Raw genomic sequence first — 21912 nt, 5'->3', positions numbered from 1 at the left:
CCTACTTAAACAGGCACTAGGAATGCTCATAGTAGAATTAGTAACAGCACCCGACCAACAGCCACAAGCAGGAGACACTGACCCTGGCTACCCAGTGAAAAGCAAATACACGGGACAAGTTACAGCTAATTTTACCTTGAAATTCGATGAGTGCCAGGAAAAGCCACCAGCAGTAGTCACACCCTCCCGAAGCGAGGACACAACAGAATGAGCCCATGCTTTCTGATGGACAGACAAAACTGTTAGAACCTGACTATTTTCTAAGCTCGACAGGCCACGGCTCTATAATAGTAAAGAAATGACATTGCCAGCACAACACTTTACCCTGAGTCCACCACAGAGTGAGCGCCTTACTCAGGAGCTGTATAGAAAGCAGGTATGAGAAATAGAGGAAAAGGCACAAGCATGTCGCCAGGAGAGAGAACAAATAAAGTTGACTGAGGGCAGTGGAAGAGAGTAAAAGATTAGAGGCCAAAAGCACACGCATTGATAATGATACTACATTAGCACAGGATGCGCATAATTTGGCCACTACACAGCACCAACAGTTGCAGACAGTAAATGAGGGATTGAGCGATGTCTTAAAGAAAGGAAAAGAATAGGAAGAAGACAGAAATAGAGATGTTAAAACTAGAAGGGTCACATGGAAACCCAAATATAATAAAAGGGACATTAGAAGGTAAAGTAACGATTTTGCACAGTGAAAGCAACAAAGATGAAGCAATGGGACAAAGTGACGCTGAACACCATCTGCAATATTACAATGAGTGCAGACAGGTTACCATGAATGCGTGTCGTAAATTCAGGAAAGGCAGGCAATGCGTATTCACTAATGACAACATTATTATAGGAGAAGAAGACTCTTTTGCAGTCTTTCCCTTTTCAAATGACCTAGCTCAGTACACCAAGAGCAAACCAGGTAAATTTCCTATACCATGGCCCCAAGGGAGGTCCTTTAATACACGGGATATGGCAACAGCACAGGATTGCATTAAAGGAGGTGAAGGACCAGTACACTGGGATCATGAGTATTTGAGGAATTCACCACATGTATGACAAAAATATGCGCAGACGGAGCATAATTTACCTCCTAGACAACCACAGAGAATAATGGCCAGCCACCATAAATCAGTATGCAAGAAGCTTTCATTAACCCCTTGAGTGCTAAGGGTGTAACGGTTACATGCTCAGCCGTGGTGCTTGCATGCTGAGGATGTAACCATTACTTCCTGCCACCCAACCACTGGGGAAGCGCTCCCCCCGTGAGCCTCCCATCTACAAGGCACCACAGGGGGTAGCAGCGGAAGTGCTTCTGCTGCCACGCTTGAAACCCCTTTGGCGATCTGATGACGTTGGAGCGCACCCTGCATACTGACATCATCAAAATATGTCGAGACACGTTGGAAGCTGTTTGTTTACAGCACGTTAAGAGAGTTTTCTTCTCTAGGGAAGGATTCAGGGTGTGCTCAGAGGCACCGGGGGTAAGAAAAGAGCTTCTCCTTTACCCCAGTGTCTCTTTGCAGTGTATTCCTGCTGCGCAATCAAGGGTGGGGCTGCAAACGCTCACCAGGAATACACCCACTAGATCACCAGGGATTTTTTGGGGTATTGGGAGTAGCCCCTTAGACAAGGGCCACTCCTTTTTATATGGTGGCAAGGTTTGGCCATTTGTGCCCCCGTTGGGGGCAGATCGGCCATATTTTAGGCCAATCTGCCACTAAGGGGGGCAGAAAGCCAATAGGAATATTGTAATTTGGCATGTGGGAGAGCTTCCCCTTAGGCAAGCGCATGCCCCCTTTTTTTGTGTATTTTTTTTACCTTTTCTGCTCCCCATGGGGGCAGATCATCCATATTTGTAAGCCGATCTACCCCGAAACTGGCTAGACACCAGGGATAATTATTTGTGCAATAAGGGCATTTGTCCCCTTTGGCAAGGGTCACTCCCCTTTTATTTGGCCACATATTTTGGGACAGATTGGCCATATTTTAAGGCTCATCTGCCCCCAAGAGGAGCAGAAAGCCACTGGACACTGGACACCAGGACCTACCCACACAAGTGAGGTACCATTTTTATCGGGAGACTTGGGGAAATGCTGGGTGGAAGGAAGTTTGCGGTTCCCCTCTGATTCCAGAGCTTTCCACACGGAAATGTCAGGAAAATTTGTTTTTTTAGACAAATATTGAGGTTTGCAAGAGATTCTGGGTAACAGAACCAAGTGAGAGCCACACAAGTCACCCCACTCTAGATTTCCCTGGGTGTCTAGTTCTAGTTTTAAAAAATGTACAGGTTTGCTAGTTTTCCCTAGGTGCCAGCTGAGCTAGGTCCCAAAATCCACAGCTAGGCACATTGCAAAAAAAGGGCCAGTTGTCGGTGGAAAAATGTGATGTGTCCACGTTGCGTTTTGGGCCGTTGCATACCCAAATGTGATACCATTGCTATAGCTATTCACTTCTAAATCTGTGACTCACCCATCTCTTTTTGGGCTCAATATCTTTACATGGGACACCCAAAGGCAACAGCATTCCCAGAGCCACATCTTTAGTCCCATTATAAACATGGTAATAAGTCACATTGGACAACAAATAAAACCCAGGATGTGCGTATATGGGCCCTCATAATTTACTGCTGAATACCTGGAATTGTTTCCAAGAGTATCTAGATCTGATTTATGCTCTAGGGAAAATGTTTTCTTGTACAATATTGTTCCTGAACAATTGATTTACAAAGACGTTTCTTTAGAATTCACTATGGGGCAACAAACAGCATCATAACTAGTTGTTTGGGGTATTGTTATCTCTTTATAATGCCACCCACAAGTGTTATATTCTGTTCTTCCATTTCGAAACTATCACAATACGTGCTGTTGTCACACCGAGGGTAACTCTAACCCTGTGGTTTCCTGTGATATAAACATGGCCCGGGATAACCAAGTCCAAACATACCCTTTACTTCTACAAGATCTGATGGCCAAGTGTATGTGTAACTAACAAGTGACAGAGGGTATGCTGTCCAGAGGTTAGCAACAGTACCAATAGTATAACAAGCAGTCCCATTCCCGAAAAATCTTTTATGCACTGCCACAAACACATTATTCGTTGTAGCCCTCTTGTCACTCCTCAGGGAAATGGGTCCACCCAGGTCAAGTGTGGGTGCATCTTATACATCCTCCAAAAAACACAACACCCCCACACTATTATTATTATCATTACTAGAACAACTACTCATACTATTTTACTTCGAGTGGACCAAATTACATGACGTTGATTTGGAATTATTGGCTGCTCCTCCTCATCGACTGGTCTACCAAATGGACGCATAATGAGATAAAAAAAGAAACACAAAGTGATAAACAAAGTAAATGTTCCCAGTGTCCCTCAGAATCTCACTGGTACAGGCTTGCGCTGTCCTACGCTTGTCCTGCTGTATCCCACGTCACCAGAAACAGTATACTCTCAAAATGTATCTTCTTCCCTAACTAATGTTCAATGAACAAAAGCAGAACAAATGCAGAATAGTAAAATCTCTCGTTGGTATTGCTACGCAGTACTAACCTACCTTATTCAGTCCACCCCTAACCTTTTTTCTCTTTCAACTCAGTGGTCCTTGTCCGAGGACGTAAATTATACCTGATTACCCCTGGCACCATATGACCTGAAAACAAAGGCTCTTGGATAGCTCTTATTTCAGGTGGAACAACCTCGTTGAGAACATCATCATTTTCCTCCTTTGTTCTGGTCCATATAAGTTGGTCGTCGCTGAAAGGCACAAACCGAGGCACTTGTTCACATTCTGCATCCCCTACTTCCTCCTTGACCTTCTGGTAGTAAGGTAGCGGCAGAGGTACCTTCTTGCAGTGTGTAGGAAGCTGGCTCTATATATACTATACCAAAGTGAGGTATAATGTGCACAGAGTCCAGTGAAACACCACAGGTAGGCAGAGGTAAAAGTAGATAGCACTTTACTCTCTATTTGTGGTAGCATGGTCGAGCAGTAAGGCTGTATCATAGGGTAGTGTTAAGCATTTGTTGTACATACTCAGTCAGCAAATGATATTACACACTCAAAGATTGAACTTCAGACCAATTGGTTTTGTCTAAAAATATTCTTTTAGTTATTTTATTTTCTAGAACCAAGCAAGCCTGGCACAGGTAAAGTAATGCAGTTTGTAAACAGTTTGAATTGCAATTGTATATGCACTCTGATTTAATAACAGTAAAGCTACTAGTAATGCAATGCTTTTGATAGACTGTACATATTCTTTGTATTGGCTTTTTAGTAGAATGTCAAGTAGATTACTTCACAGGTTACTTTTCTTACACAGTGCAGTATACCTGGATACTGCACTGAGACATTTCCTGTTAACGGGTAAGTAAAAGCGTTTTTGTTATTTAGTTTTAAAGGGTTTCGTAGATTTTCCAACTCCACACACAGAAACTTTTCACAGAAAAACAGTCAATGTTATTCTATGGAGAAAAATATGGTTATCAGTTCAAAGGGGAGTATTCGGTTGTGGGAGTTTGGTATTCTGGGGGTAGACTCAGGGGTCCCCCAGGGTCAAGGATGCACTCTTGTTACACTCTCAGCAGCACTAGGGCGGCTGGGTGCAGAGTGCTGAGGCCCAATGTTATCCAATGGGGGATAGTGGGCCTCCGGTTGGTGGCTGCTGACGGGCAGGCCACTGGGTTGTGGGAGCAAAGCTCCTGGACTTAAGCTTAAGTAAAGGTTGGGACCAATGAGTCTCTTCCTTGGGGTGAGTATCCCTCCAGTGGGAGGGGGGCATATGCCTCACTCTGGTTGGCTGGATCCCCCCATCTGCACTATGGAGGGGAGTGGGAGTTGTGCTTTACTTCGCCTCCCCTACTTGAGGGGTGAAGTTGGCAGAGGTGGGCACACCTCTCTTCCTCACTTGTGTTTCCCGCCGGTTCTCCCCCCCAACGTGGGGGGGTCAGAACCATTGGGGACCAGTTGCAGAAAGCAGCAAGCGCCTGGGGAAGCTCACAAAGGCAGCAAGCCTTTGAAGCTTCCCCTTCGTGGACCCGGCCCATCCTGGGGGAGAAGGCTTGGCACCTCGTCCCAGGATGTGCATTGCTTCAGGCCCCCAAGAGCAGCAGGCTCTCGACCCAGGGGTCTAGAAACATATCTGGTGGTGGCAGCTGAAAGCAGCCTCTCAGCCTGGACACTAGTAGTAGGTTGTTTTTCAGGGGGCATCTCTAAGATGCCCTCTGTGTGCATTTTTCAGTAAATCCCCCACTGGCATCAGTGTGGTTTTACTATGTTGAGACGTTTAATACCAAACTTCTCAGTTTTCAGTGTAGCCATTATGGTGCTGTGGAGTTCGTAATGACAAACTCCCAGCACCATATACTCTTAATGGCAGCACTGCACTTACAATGTCTAAGAATGGACTTAGACACTGTAGGGGTACAGGGCTCCTGCACCTGTACCCTCACCACTGGTATAGGGCACCCAGCTAGAGAGGGGTGACTGATCTTATGCCAGGGCAGTGGGTTGTAGGCATGGCACACAGGGATGTGTGCCATGTCTACTCTTCACTTTGTTCTGCACCAAAACACACAGCCTGCAAAGGCAGTGTGTGAGTGTAAAGGTACAGGACCTCTAAGGGTGGCTCAATATGTGCTGCAGCCCTTAGAGGCCTTCCCTGGTCACAGCACCCTGGGTTCTTGTGGTACCATTTACCAGGGGCTGACCTGTGGCCAGAGCTGCCAATGGGTTTGGTTTTCAATGAAGTTTTAGGGAAAGAACATAGGCCCTGGGTACCTGATTAGCAGGAGCCCAGGGCACACTCAGTCAAAGCACATCAGCAGTTCATCAAAAAGTGGGGGCAACCATGCAGAAAGAGTGCACTTTCTCACACAGTGGATGGCATACACCCGATTCTTTCGGCCTGCAACCTTCACAGCCATACAAGTGACCAGTAGAACCTGCTCAGGACCTTTCCATCTGGGTTCCAGACTTTTCTTCCTCTGAAAGTTTTTAATGAGAACAAAATCATCAGGCTGTATGTTGTGACCAGGTCCCTCAGGTTTCGAAGGTAGGGATTCGTGAACCTGTTGGTGAATAGAATGCAGACTTTCTGTTAACTGGCCAAGATAATCAAGCAACACAGGATATTCAATCTCAGAGAAACGTTTCAGGTGGGGGACACCCCAGACATTCGCTGGGTGCCCAAAAACCACCTTGAGCCGGGACAAACCAGTTCTAGAGTGGGCTGTGGTTCTAGTTGACTAAAGAGCTAATGGAAGAGCATCCAGCCATTGGAACCCTGTCGTCTCTTGGATGTTTGCCAATTTCAGTTTAAGCATACCATTGTACTTCTCAACAAGGCCCGCTGACCGCGGGTGATTGACAGCATGAAATTTTTGTTTAATGTGCAAACCTTCACAAATTATTTCAATCACCTACCCATTAAATGAGACCCGTTGTCACTCCAGATAATTCAGGGTATTCCGAAACAAGGAAAGTACTCTTTAAGGAGTACTTTTGCAATTGAAATGGCTGTGTTGTCTTTAGTGGGGTAAGCCTTGATCCATTTATTGAACGTACATATAACCACTAAAACATACTTGAGATTATTGCATCTCACCAATTCAATAAAATCCATTTGGAGAACCTCAAATGGAAAAGCAGGTGGTGCAAAATTACCAGGTGGTGTAGGGGTACCTTTCCCTGGATTTCACCAAATATGCAGCTGTTTTAGAAATGCTATCATTGTGCCAGAGTGGAGCTAACAATTTACAAATGCCTTTTGCACTAATATGAGCTGGACCATGCACCATAGTAACCACATGCATATGCATCAGGTAGCATCCATTTCTGCTTCCAAGATTTATCAATCCAGCATCCTTCCTCATTCAACTATGCTGTACGTTCCTGCCACTTCGCTAATTCCTCTATTGTGGCTTCACTCTGTATCTCCTTTACACTCTCTACTGTATTCTCAAACATAGCAATTTCAGGAATGCATCTAGCTGGACCTGCAACAAACATTCTTTTCATTTTACTCCGAGCGGTGTCCTTAGCTACCTGATCTGCAAATGTGTTCTCTCTACCCGCATCATCAGTGATCTTCTTGTGGGCACTTCACTTGATTATTGCCAATTTCTTAGGCAGCATTAGCGCAGATAAAAATCACAATACAAGGTGTCCATGCTGGATTTTAGTGCCATGAGAAGTAAGGAACCCTCTTGCTGCCCACAATTGACCGAAATTATGAACCACCCCAAAATGCATACTGGCTATCTGTATAGACATTGACCACCAACCCTTCACTCAATTCACAAGCTCGGATAAGGGCAACACGTTCAGCGGCTTGAGCTCTCTCTACCACCGTATGCAATGTAGTGATAGCATAAGCTGCTGTGGTGGTGCCATCTGGTAATTTGAAACAAGAACCATCAACATATAGTTCTCCTTGAGGGTCAGATAAGGGAACATCAATCAAGTCTTCCCGTCCCTTCATCTCTTCCTCTGTTCGTAAAAGACAGTCATGCTTATCAACTGCATCATCCTCAGAAGGGATGGTCATTAACGTGGCTGGATTCAAAGTGGTATATCTTTTGATCCTGAAATGCTTAGCAAACAATGTCAATTCATAACCAGTAAGACATGCACTGGTGAGGGGCTGTGTCTATGTCTTATTCAAAAGTGTGTCCAGAGCATGGGGTACCATAACTGTGAGGTCTGTATCAAGTATGAGTCCAGCCGATTGCCTGATTGAAGTGGCCACAGCCGCAACCGCTCTCAGACAACTTGGAAGGGCCCTAGCAACAGGGTCAAGCACAGCAGAAAAATAAGCACAAGAACTCTGTCTATCCCCAAATTCTGGGTCAGGACAGAAAGTGCGCAGCCAGCCATCTCTTGAACATAGAGCACTAACAGTTTTCTATAGTTAGGTGTTCAAAGCAGTGGAGCTGAGCAAAGCACAGCTTTTAATTGCTTGAAAGATTGCTGACATTCTGGCATCTAAGGCAAAGGCTCATGCACAACTTTCATTGTTAATGCAAGCAAAGGTTTAATTAATAAAGAATAAATCAGAATCCACCGGCGACAGTAGGAAGTAATACCTATAAAGCACTTACATCTTTTTGAGTTTGTGGAATGGGCATTTTAACAATGGTACTAATACGCTCAGGGGTCAACCTCCTACCCTCCTTCGACAGTAGGTGACCTAAGTAAGTAACCTCCTGTCGACAATACTGAAGCTTCGAAAGTGAGAACTAATGTCCATGATGTGCCAAATGCAATCGAAGTTTCACCATACTATCCTTACAACCACAGAAGCATTTAACAGATCATCGACATACTGCACCAATACATTACCCGGGGAAAGCGAGAGTAAATCCAACTGACTTTTTAATGCCTGACAATAAATATTAGGACTCTCCATATAGCCTTGAGGAGCGCAACTGAATCGAAGGCTTCTACTGGCCAGTGTAAATCCAAACAAATATCTACTATCTGGAGGGATAGGAATACTATAGAAAGCATTTTTCAAATCAATAACAGAGAAGAACTTAGCAGTAGAAGGAATCATCAGCAAAAGTGTAGTAATATCAGGACCCACAAGAAATTGCGGAACCACTTCTTTATTGATCCCTTGCAAATCAATCACAAAATGATAGACGTCATCAGCAGCATCAGAAGAACCCAAGGGTGCCCTTTTAAGGCCCAGAAGAATAGGACTATTACAAATGGTACAAGACATTTCCTCAACCACTCCCTACATATTAAATCCTGAATAATAATACAGGGCCGCCCCGGGGACCATATGTCGGGAGACAGAACTTTTTGTTGCACCTGTAACTACCAAAAATTCCTTGGCCGAACCTTGCAAATCTGCTTTGACATAAGGACCATGCTGATCTACAGGTATCTGAACTGGTCCCTCACCCTGTCTCTGAATATCCTAGCTATAGGACAGACCCGTCACATCATCAAAATCATAATCATCATTGTAATACTGTCCATCTCATGGATCGTCAAAATAGTTATTACCAGAAAGGCCCACAAGAGCCGCATTATTCTGGGGCCTATCAGTCCCAAGGCCCCTACCGCCAGAGCCTCTTTCTCTAGGGGACCAAACCTTCTGCAGCAGTACAGGACACTGGCTACGCCAATGTCCTTCCTCCTTACAATATGCACACTGATCCTGCCCCAAAGGTGTTGTTGAAGGCTGCCTGGTATGTGGGAGTTGTTGTGCAAGACTCTCCCGTCCTCTGGTGTTACCCCAATATGCCTGCTGCAACAACACCTTCGTCTTTAAATCCTTTTGTTTCTTATCATTCTTTTATTTGTCTTCCTTATCTCAGTGCTCATAATACTGGGCCATATTTAAAATAACGGAAGGAGAAGACATAGACCAAGTACTTTCAGACGCCTGTAAACAAGTCATTATTTCAGGAAGAAGGTTAGTGACAAACCTGTCAACAAACAAACGGACTCCCCCTTCCGTGGACATGTCCTGCCCACTGTAATCCAAAAACGTATCTTTAAACCTAGTAAAAAAAGCAGACACACTCTCATCCTTCTTCTGTCGACAGGCAGACAATCTATTCCAGCTTACCTTCTTAGGTGGAATAAGTGTATGCATGTATGTAATAATAAGACAAGGCTAGACAAGTATCTCGGCACGTGGTTTATCTCCTGGCTTCCTATCTCAATCCCATCCCCAAATCACATCCCATGTTCCGCCCAACTCGTCGACATGATCCTGAGTATGTACCTGCCACCAGATATCAACCGGAACAAGGAGACCAAAGAACATCTCAATGTCAGTAAGAGTCATTACAGTAGAAGAAGCAGCCTCTGTCAATTCTTTTTAATAAGCAGTAGGGTTTTTTCTAGGATCCGGCAAAGTATTCTTAAGAGCTAAAACCTCACTTCTTTTCCATGGAGTATAAACCCATTGCTCCTGAAAGCAGGCAGCCATGGCCGGTCTAGTGATCGTTCCATGCTGATCCGTCAATGCAGGTACCCTTTTCCCCCTTAGCCACGTAAGACTTATCTATATGCAACCAAAATCTCCTAGCTTCACATTCTATTCCTGTCTCCTGTTTCTCTTTGTCATACGCTACAGCCTTCTGTGTAAGGGTTTGCATCCTACCTTTCCGTGCATCTCTCTCCATCCTTAACTGCCTTTGTCTGGACTCCTTCTGCCAAGTCTGAAGAGAATCAAACATAGACTGTCAATTACATCTCAAAAACAACTGTTCCTATAGAAATCCAATCTTCTGTTCATCAGAAGAGCCTGTCAAAGGCCACTGAAACTCGGCATTGCCCCTTGTAATTTGTGCCATAATGTACTAAACATAATAGGGCCAAGGCCATGTTTCACATACATGTCAAAATTAGGGCTGCCTTCAGGATTCTTCCAACCGAGCATCTGCAGAGCAACAACGACACAACAAACTCCAAATTTTACTAAACCCAGGCATTGCAAAAGAAAAATTGAATTGGCAAAGTATTTGCAAACAATTTTCACCAAAACAGTCCTGAGACTGAAACAAACCCAAACCACAATGGTACCATATATCTCATAGAACCAAAACAGACTCACCTGATATCAGAAGTGCAAATTAACCAGTTCTCCACTGTGACTCTTCAGACAGATCAAGGGTTTGGCCATTCAGGACTCCAGTCGGGATGACCGCTGGGCGAGGCACCCTCCGGTGGGACAAAGGCTGCAGCTGTGAGAAACTAAGCTCTCCGTGCAGGGATCCCTAAGTCGTCAATCCGACCTGATGATGTCCTCGTCCTCCCCTTCGTCAGCCTTGCGTACCAAATGAAGAGTCGGTCAGACAGTGGAGAATATGAACCAATAACTGTTTATTCATATACACTGAGTGGAGCTCCATCTGTACAGTCCATGAGAGTGATACAGAGGGAACTAAAGAACAGCGAACATAGAGATACATTATGTATATTTCATAGCTGGGCAAGCCACGCCCACAGTGGAATTTTCCAGGCAGATGCAGCTGGACAGTGACATCCCAAAAAAAGTTTTCGGGTCTCATATTTTACACAACCTAGTACAATCCAAGGTCAATGGCACAGATGAGGGCAATGAGAACAATGGTGATGCAGTATCATGTTGTACTGGACTTACTAACAGCCATGTAAGAAGTAGTGTGTGCCAAGATTGGCTACTCCTGCTGTACAGTCATTCCAGGAAATGATGAAGACAATGCTAGCTTTGCACACTATGGGACAAAACATGGCAACGGAACAAACTAAACCTACTGATTGGTTTTCAGGGTGGTTGTCATGATTACCATTCTGGATGTCAGGGTTATTTAAAGCCCTCCTGCTCACCATAACAGTACTATTGCTATGCTGCTGTTGCTTCCAGATAGTACTACAGTGCTGCCAGAGAGGGATGGCAAACATGGGCAGAATAGGGATTAGTTCAGTTAGAACATAAATACAGTTAATGGACAATTTAGGCACAGTATACGAAGTAGTGCCATGCATTGAAGTTGAGGCGAAGTGATTAATGTTCATAGTGGAGATGAGGCACAGGCACTATATCAACAGCATCAAATAAGTGTTGATCAGTGTTGATTAATCGACAAGAAAGGGGAATGTGCGATTCCTTAAATTGCGATTTGTGCATTTCGGATGATGCATCCCAAATGCAAAAATACCGGTCACAAAGGGGCAGATTCTGAGAATCTGCCCCTTTGCGACCGGTTTTTCTTTTGATGCATGTGGCCCTATATTCTTTCTTGTTGACCTCACCCGCCATCTGTCCTTGTTGCCTTTCCCTCCTCCCTCCCTCCCTCCATCCCTGTAGCTTTTGATCCTTCTCTCTGAAATTCAATCATTCAAACACAGTACACAATAGTTGAGAAAGTTTATTTTCTGAGTGCACGTGCCACTTAAATATTTATAACGTTTGTCATTTTTGTTGTCACTCAAACCTAATATTCGTTAATGTTTCCCTCTCTCACTCTCTCTATGTTGATTTTACCTGCTCACTACCTTCCACACTCTATCCATGTGCTTTTGCCCCCTCCCTTGCAACTTGTGGCTTTCAATCCCTTTCTCTGTTACCATACCATACAATGCCATGCCATGCCATGCCATGCCATACCATACCATACCATAACAGATCATACGATTCTATTCCATATTATACCATACAATTCCATACCACACCAGATTATAAAATGACAGGCCAAACCATACCATACCATACCACACTATAGTATACAATGACTAGCCATACCATGCCATATTATACAATGAGAAGCCATACCATTCCATACTATACAATGCAATGCCAGCAGTCATGCTATTGTACAACATGGCTAAAAAAACGACAAAGCCAATAGAACCTGCAGAGTCGAGAACTATTGGTTTTGCCAATGCTTGTTTTCCATTTGGATTAGAACCAACTTACATGTCTATAACTTGCCATCAAGTACGCATAATAATTGCACTTACAAATCACTCAATGTAGTGGTTTCTGCTATAATATTAACGATAATGTACACAATGAAACATTTTATGTTCTTGATTGGATTTTAGTTCAAGGATTTAGAGACAGTGAAAGGGAATAGAATGAAAAAGACTTGCAAAATTATATTTGAAGGTCGAGGTAATGTCTGGTAAAGGATGAAGACACACAATTAAAAACCTAATAAAATAGAAAATCGGACCAAAAAAAGTTAAAAACATAAAGAACAAAGGGATATCTAGAAAGTAGAGATGGGGTTATTTCTCAGAGGAGCAAGAATGAATGCTAGATAAAGAACCCTGAACCAGTTGATACATTTTGCTTTTTTAAATATCCAGCCAGTCCTCACGTATAGAATTATGTTACTGCCAGATTGCTAGGATTTTTATGTGTCAATCTTTCAGAATTTGAAAGTGTAAACTAAATCAAGTGCACACAATCTACATGAATACTTCATACTTCAAAAACACTGAATGATGCCATGCAATAATTGCACGGCCTCTCTATAGGAACTAGGGGTGAACAAATGTATAGTTCTATAGTTCTGAAGATGACATTTTCAAAAATGTATAAACCTCACAACTTCACAGGATACCAAATATCTATGCAAAACCTCATATATGGTGATTGGGAATTTGGAATATCATTTTTAGGTCTCGCGCCTAGCGATGCAGTACGCACCACTGCTCGCGCAGCAAGAGTCCTTTTGTCCGGGGTTTCGAAATGGACCCTGGAATTGTACATGGTCGTGCGTGTGTTTTTAGTTTTGGCTTCCGTTATTGGGCTTTGAGTGCGTGTTTTTTTAAACAGAGCACGCAATGGGCCAAAGGCGGGCGCCTTGCTCCGTCCATGGCCTATTGGTGTCTGTTACGCGCACCAAAGCCCATGTGGTTTCAATTATCGTGCCCAGACACGGGCGTGATAATTGAAAACATATGGCTCGCTGTGGAGCGCGCGTGTGCTCGCACCACTATTGGGCATGTTTTTATTTACAATAGTGATCGCTTTCGCGATCGCTTTCAGTGCCGCTTGTTTTTATTAGATTGGCATGCAAATGTGGTTACATTACAGGACGGACAGTGTGGCGAACGCTCTCTGAACAGCAATCCAAGGCTGGCTTTATTGCACAGACCTGTCAGACTGTTGATCGATATCCCAGCTGCAGGCTTCCAGCGTTCTGGCTGCAGGTGGGGCTGCCGCCTGCTGCGTACGTGTGGTGTACTTAGCATGGTACCGGGACTGAAAGGGTGGGCGAATTGTTTCCCCGTTTCAAAATCAATGAACAGCACCAACCTGTCAAAGTAGGAGACCACGGCAATCAATCAGTTAAAGAAAGCGCCCCACCCATGGAGCACAGTTCACTGCCTAGATAGATGGGTTGGAGAATAACTCAAAATTAAAATTATGCCAATTGGTCACTTAGACCGAAACAGCACAAACACATCCTAGTGCGATTTTAAAGCCAGGGGGTCTTCTAAGCTCCGCCACTAGCATTTCTGGAGCCTGAGTAACAGAAATCGAATACATGCTGTCTGTTGTGTGTCACTTTTATCAGGTGAAAAGTTTAAAAGCACATACACTCAGGTCTTTTTGTGTGTTTCATAGATGAACTACTCAAATTTCAATACTCAGATATGACAATTCACGAGGAGGAAAGGTGCATGTCCCATAGATGTGCACCAGTGAGGAGAGGTTTACAATAACCCTGTCTGCCACATTGGCCTTCTTGTAGTCTTAGCATTAAAAGTAGAATGTGTTGTTTGACATTATGACATCATAAATAAGCTATACATTTCTTGCTGGAAAGGCTGTTGAATGTAAATGTTAAAAACTTGCAGCGCACCATCCCTGTATGCAAGAAATATATGAATGGGATTTTCTCGTTCCTCTGCAGCAGACATCATTTTGAAACACATATAATATGCATTTAGGTAATACCGTGCTGAACAGCTGTAGTGAAACATGCTAAAGCCTTCTGTGCTTGTGTTGCTTTGCAGAAAGTGTTCAGATATGGCATTTAGTGAACCATATTGCTCAATATTTTAATGCAATACGTTAGAAACAGCCACGTGATTATCGTTTGCTAAATCATGCTAAAACGCATACCTCATCTGTCAGTTATCAGACCCCTGTCTCATATATGTGTCACCTAAGCACTCACGCACACACACACGTGATGTATATGCAGGTGCACCCAATTTAATGTAGCATTTTTATTACCATTGTTGAAGGTGGGCATTAACCACGGGGGGGTCGAAGGAGGAGTGGAGCATGTTTTCTCCCACCCCCAACAATGGCAAGACATATCATATTCCTTTCAGCGAATCTGCATGCATGGTCGATGTCCTGTTACCTTTCAGTGTGTAGAAGTTATCAAAGGTATTTAAACAGAACCTGGCCACATAAGGGTATATCCAAAACTGTGATAATAAATCGTGATTTGACATTTGCACTGTAATAACGCACTATTGAATGTGCATTTGTTAGTATTCTGGTTTACTTGTTTCCAATAACATATTTAATTGGGCCTCATTTATTTTATTTTTATGCATACAAATGTACATATGGGTATTTAGATGCAATCGACATCTTTTTTCCCATGGTCAGTACTCTCTCCATATCAATGTATATATCTGATAATTTTTTTTTTGGTCGGACCCCTTTGGAAAGTGTTCTCATGGCGTAAGTCTGGCTGGCACGTCTGCTACCCTTGAAGTCTGCATGTCCCTAGTGTGTCTCTATGGCACAAGCAGTCCATGGCATCTTGCTTTTTTTATTGCTCTTTATAAAAAACAGCCCTTTCCCAAGCTAAAGGAACGCCACACTGGCATTGCCAATTGAACGTGTGCCAACCTGCAACTGCACAAGAGTGAGGTGGATACGAGGGTGGTTGCTCTGCAGTGCTTGTGATATCTGAAAGGGCACTCTGCTCTCTGATAATGTGCTGTTTCAAGCCCACTTCATAGCATGTTTTTGGTCGTAATAGGAATGTCTGACTACAATTAATTGGGTGTATGGTCTGTCAGAATTCTCAAGCCACCATTCACTCAGGCAGGCAGGAGTAGTTGAGTAGTTTTTTTTGATGCTGGAGTAGCCGAAGCCACCTCTGTCTCAAAGAGCACTGTCCGTATTGATGTATAAAACTGTGTAGTAAAGCATGTATTCTCCTCTCTAGCTCAATCACCATGAATGTACTAACAACAATAGAATCTAATGTAGACTCCTAAACGCTGTCACCAGCTGTACCTTTAGCTCCAACCACAAGGATATTGCACAAAAAACATTCTCCACACAGGTGGGAGTGCTTAATCTCTATAATATTTGACCTTTTTTTCTTTATCTTTAGTCAGCTTTATTAGCAACCACGAATAAATACAAATATTACATGTGAACTACCAAGTGGTGAGACTAATAACACTACAGCAGAAGGGAAAGCAGTTTACAATTGACTTTTTATTCTCTAATTTCTGTATTTAAAATGTTCGGCGTCATTAAAATAACTTCACACCAGTTAACATTCTACATCTGTTCATAGTAAAAAATAGTTTGTGTAATTGGCAGCTACTTTTGGATTATTGTTACAGTGGACCGAAGCCAACATAAATCTGTATGGCATGCACATTTCTGTACAAAATTCAAGTCTATTTGTCGCCATCCCGTGGAAAAAATGACTAATTGAAAATGAGTAATAATCTCATTTCACTGTCAACAAGTGATTAAACTGGAATTATTTCTATATCTGTTCAATATTCAATGCTTTATTGATTGGCCATAGCATAGAAAAGCAGAAACATACAAATGTGTATTTATCTGATGAATACCCTTTTGCAATAGGTCTCGCTTTATTACAGGTTGAGCTATTGGTGTTGCATTATTATTAGCAATGCCAATAGCTCATACTTTAATAATGCGAAATCTATTGCATTGCAAATGCTTGTTTTAAAGTGATTTTTTTAACATAGCATAATTCCTGTAGCCCTATTGACAAGGAGTGTGAAAAGAAAGACTGTAGGATGCCAATTTCAAACACAAAAAAATGTAAAAACCTGTAAATGGACTGTATAGAAATTTCAACATATATCAGCAGTTATGAAAGCACAAATGAATCACATTTTTTTTGTAATTCTGAAGTGTGATGTAAATAAAAGATATTAATAGGGACACCACAAATCTTGGTGAAGCACAAATGATAAATCATGTATTGTATTGTAATGCAGCTTATGTACATAGGCAGCAAGCTACTCCATGTAGGGTGGCGTGCGGTTGGAAGGGTATTGTCTTTGTTTTTTGAGCCTATGTAGGACATGTTTCCATGTTATGCATGATGACTACAAAGGTGCAATTATCACGCATGTTATGGAATGCAGTTCATGCCAGGGCGGTGAATTATGTGATGTAAGATACACAAACGTCGAGTTTCAGGTTTTTCAGTATGCTGGCAGATTTGACCAGGTCTGCAAGCCCCTTAATGTTATTTCCTATGATTATATTATGCTTAGCTGGTTACTCCACTACATTGTACAATCAGAAATGTGTGTATAGTGGGGCCTGGGCTGCCATTGTTGAAGGGAGAGAGAAGTGGTGAGATCTGCTGGGATGTGCATTGTTACTATCATCCCATATCTGAGTGTCATTGTAAGATGCAAAGAAGTCACCATAGTGTATACATATTTGGAACCTGCAGTTGTCGACTAGATTAAAGTTCTCTGATTTACATGAATTGTGACAGATCTTTCAGTTACTCCATGGTGGTTAATTTAGTGATTGTAGCACATATGTCCTAAGTGGAATTTAGAGGTGTAAGTTAAAGTTGACTGTCGACTGCTGAGTATTATGGTATTAGTATTAGTGTGAGCCTGAAATGTTATATATGAAATGACATAACTATATAATACCTTGGTGAACCATAGGTTAGCCCTCCTTAACGTACCTTTCTATCAAAAGTAGTTTGCTGATTGGGTTGTTTCCAAACTGTTCATTGAAAGTTGAAGATTGAGCTTAAGAATGTGATTGTTTTTCTGGGTTCTGTTACCAGAATGTGTGGTGGTGTAGTTGTCTTCGAAATCGCCAACTTTTCAACTGTCTTTAAATGTGTACATGCTTTTGGATGGTTTGGATTCTGAGTGATAGTAAGTTCCAGAGCTCCGTAGATAGTACTGAGTAAGAAGTGCCTCCTATGTATTTCTTATAATAAGGTGGTATGATGATAGGTGGTACAAGCCTGGAGCAGAGTGTCTTGTTTTGTTTACATTGCTTAAATTTAGCTTGTAGGTATAGCGGTCTTTCTCCTTGGAGGCTCTGTTGATAAGCAAATTGCATTGAACATGCCCTACTTGCTATAGATAACTAGTGTAGTGATTGGACGATGGGAGTCATATTTTCTCTTAGATGAAGGTGGAGAAGACGTCTTGCAACAGCGTTTTGGATGAATTGTATTTTGTGTGTGATGACTGTGGGTGCACCAAGGTATACGCTTTTGGCATAGTCAAGGTTGGAGATTCCCAGTGTGAGGATGGTTTGCAGTTTCTGTTCGTATCCAAGGTATAGGAGGATGTGAGGTAGTGTTTTCATTTCTTAGAAGGCACTCTGTTTGACTGTATAAACATGTGGTATTAAATATGTGTTGAATCCCTGGTTATCGCTAGGTTTCTGGCTCTTCTTTTTTTTTTTTTTTTTTTTTCCATCATATAACCTCCGTAGCCATAACAACCTCTCGACCTGATCCACCACTAATGCTGCTGACTTGGTGGTTTCAGTCTCAGCTGTTATTTCTTCTTTGGGGACCGCCCCAAGTACACATCATGAGCTGACCAAGAGGTTTTAATCATTGGAATTTAGCCTTAACCTACTCTAATCTGCTATCCATTATATTTCCATCCAACACATTCCAAAATAACCCATTATCAGGCCTACCTCTATAGATGTTCGCCCTTTGATCCAGGGCTCTAAAATAAATAACTGAATTCCACCAGGCATTCCAAGACGGTGGAGCCATCTGACGCCAAAGTTTACATATCTCTCTCCTAGCCAGAAGGATCATATAGAACACCAGCTTATATTGCAATACGTTCATATCTTGTCTCCCCCCAGGTTCAAGGGACGATCAAGTTATCCCAAAAAGTATAAGAGATGGGCTTACCTCTACATCTGAACCAAGCACCTTCGAGATACTCTTACCCACATTTTTCCAATATTCCTGTATCTTGGGGCAGGAGGCGAATATATGAACATCATCCGCATTTTTCTGGCTCTTCTTGACCTTGTTGGATAGACCTCATGTTCCGTAGACCATATGGCGGTTGGCTGCTATTTTTGCCATTGTCGCTGGTCGTAATCTCTGTATTTGTGGTATAGATGGCTATTTGTCATCCATGTGTTTGGGCTCGAAGTAGTCATCTAGATTTAAATTGTAGAGGTCTTCCAGAACATACATTTTAAAATGATTTGGGTGTCATGTGCATAGTTGTAACACATGAGGTTGAATGATTTCATCAGGTTTGGTAAAGGGGTTAGGTAGATGCTGAATAATAAAGGAGATATGAGGGACACCACAGTGTTGTGTGTGAAGAGCTGATGCGAAAACTGATACCACCACTAGTTACCAGTAAAAACACAGAGGCTAAGAATTCAATGGGCATTGGCTGAAATATCTTCCCACCTTTCACAAATGATGTGTCAAACATGGATTTGCTGTGTGAAAAGATCGCACAACAGTAGAGGACATTGAGACGTGGTGTTATCATGAAAGAAACATCATGACCTTTCCTCTTCCTGGTACATAAGTTGTTGTCACGACCTAATAGTCATTCAGAAGCAATGTTGAATCAGGAGGAAACTCCAGATTCCAAAATGGCGTAGTGCTTTGATTAGTCTATTGTGCAGGTACGACTGACATCTGACTGACATTGTTCCAGCCTACACTTGCTTGCACTTAAATACCGCCTACCAGCCTACACTTGCTTGAACTTAAATACCGCTTAATGAGCTAATGTATCTGCTCTAGAGATCTTTATTTTGTTTGTAGGACCCATACTGTTTTTTAGGTTAGTGTGCCTGCTTCAGAGGACTGCTAATACCCTAACTAGCAGCATTGCGAATCTGAAATGACCCAATATAGCCTGCCATGTCACAAACGGCTGCTATAACAGACTATGTATCTTTCAAAAATAGTTTGATATTTAAATAATCCTGCCAGTGTCAACATGCTCAGTATTCATCTCTTTGAACCAAATATTGTGGAAACCATAATCAGGGCATGTGAGGCTGAAATTATCTGTATTACAATTGACTTCTTATCCCCTTGTCATTTGTTACTAAATGCTCTTGATGAGGGTGAAGTACTGACACCTTCTCTTTTAATGCATATCAAGCATGTCTACATTTGCTTGTATAGTTGCTGGAAAGTACAAACTACTTGCTGAGATGTCTAGGTTCTATTAAGGAGATGATTTGGCTTTCTAGTGTAGATTTAAATAAGGCAGCCTCTTAACTGTTATCTGCACTTGTACCAATTGCAAATAATCCCTCTGGAACTAAATTTGTATTACACATGGCAGGCTTCCATGTTTTGTACATTCGCCAATCAGAAAAATGTTTGCTTGTCCAAGCAATGTTAGCCACATAGAGGATATCACCTTGAGGATTCTATGCGAGGAGTATATTGCATCATTCTATTGCATCATTCCACTGAATCCACGTTACTAGAAATCACTGCGACCCTCAAATTTGCTTTGGACTCTGGGAAAAATGCAATACTGATTTTGTTGGATTTACCAGCTAGATTTGATACCATCTCATATGATATTCTAGTGTATCATCTGAAGACTTGCGGTATTTCCCACCGACTCCTGGCCTGGCTAAAGTCCTTGATTACCAACCGTACGCAAGTAGTCACTCTTGGTCACTACCGGTCAATAGAAAAACCATTGAATTCTGGTGTCCCGCAGAGATCCGCCCTCAGCCCGGTTCTGTTCAATGTATATGTGGCCCACCTTTATAGCGCTTGATATCATCCTTCAACATTTAAACCACCTGTTATGTTGATGACACACAGTTGATCCTAAAGTTAGACAAAGATTCCACCATTGCAGAAGAGCAGTTTTAATTATGGCTTACAGAAGTCATCCATTGGATGCAAATTAATTATCTTAAATGTAACACCCAAAAAACTGAGATCATGTTTTTAGGAAAGGCTAACCCATTTACTCCTAGCTTATGGTGGACCAAAGACCTCCCCCAACCTGAAACGGTGAAGGGGTACAGAGCCTTGGAGTAAAATGTTATGCCTCATAATCCTTTTGCCCACAAGCCCTAGCCCTCACTGGAAAATGTTTCCAGTTGATTAAAACCTTTAAAAAGTTATTTAATCTGATACCGTGCAGGGCAAGAAAGACAGGGGCCATGACCCTTATTACCTCGGGATTGGACTACTGCAACAGCTTGTATGCAGGGGCCAATAAGGCAATTCTAAAAAAAACTGCAGACAGTACAACATGCGGCAGCACGTCTGGTGTTGAAACTACCTCACAGTCCTTCTGCTTCAGCAGCCCTTAAGACGCTTCATTGGCTGCCTATTCACAAAAGAGTGTTAAAGATCTTGCTAATCATCTTCAGAGCTACCAGAGCATCAGGTCCCAAATACTTAGAGGCCAGGTACACCCCTACATCACTTCCTATCTGCTTAGATCTTTATCAGCTAACCTCTTAAAACCTCCCCCTTTTAAGTGTAAAACAAAAGGTGGAAAATCTGCAGCTGTCCTCAGGGCAAAAGCCTGGAATTTGCTTCCTTGTCATTTTAGATTCAAGCACTCAGAAACATCCTTCAGGAGATTGCTGAAAACTTGGATCTTTGCAGCCCCAGATTCCCTGTGCCTCTCGCTTATATAATTCCCCGCACTGGACAGCAGCAATCTGAGCATTATCCACTTCTCTGTCTAGCGCCAAGATGCTCCTTTGGAGCGATAGTTGTACTCTAGAAATATTTTATACATACATACATACATTCATACATACATACATGTTAAAGAGTGGAGAATGTCCATAATTCTGGATGTGGAGGACTCTGTGGCATCCAAAATGGGAGGTACCATGTAGGCAGCATCAAAGAGAGATGGTATCACAGAGCAGGATTTTAGATGCAAACCATGAAACCACCACTCATAACCCTGGAGACAGTGCTGCTGCCTGTCCATCTACTGCTCCTCTAACTAGAGATGGAGCTAGAACTAGTGTCCTCAGCTAGGCAACAAGCATCAAATGGACCCATCCTGGGCTCACACAGTCATCCTTCCTTTACCATGCCTTACTATCTTGCTGGTCGATGTCTAACAAAGGTCTCCTTTTGTACAACACCTTTTGAACAACCAGCCTGTAACTATGAGGGGTGTATTCTAATGTCGGAGTCTGCTTCAAGTCATGTGGTTTTGAGTGGTGT

The sequence above is a fragment of the Triturus cristatus genome, chromosome 8 (assembly GCF_964204655.1).
Source record: "Triturus cristatus chromosome 8, aTriCri1.1, whole genome shotgun sequence".
Lineage (NCBI taxonomy): Eukaryota > Metazoa > Chordata > Amphibia > Caudata > Salamandridae > Triturus > Triturus cristatus.
The sequence above is the reverse complement of the archived record's forward strand: the minus strand, read 5'-3'. Positions refer to the sequence as shown.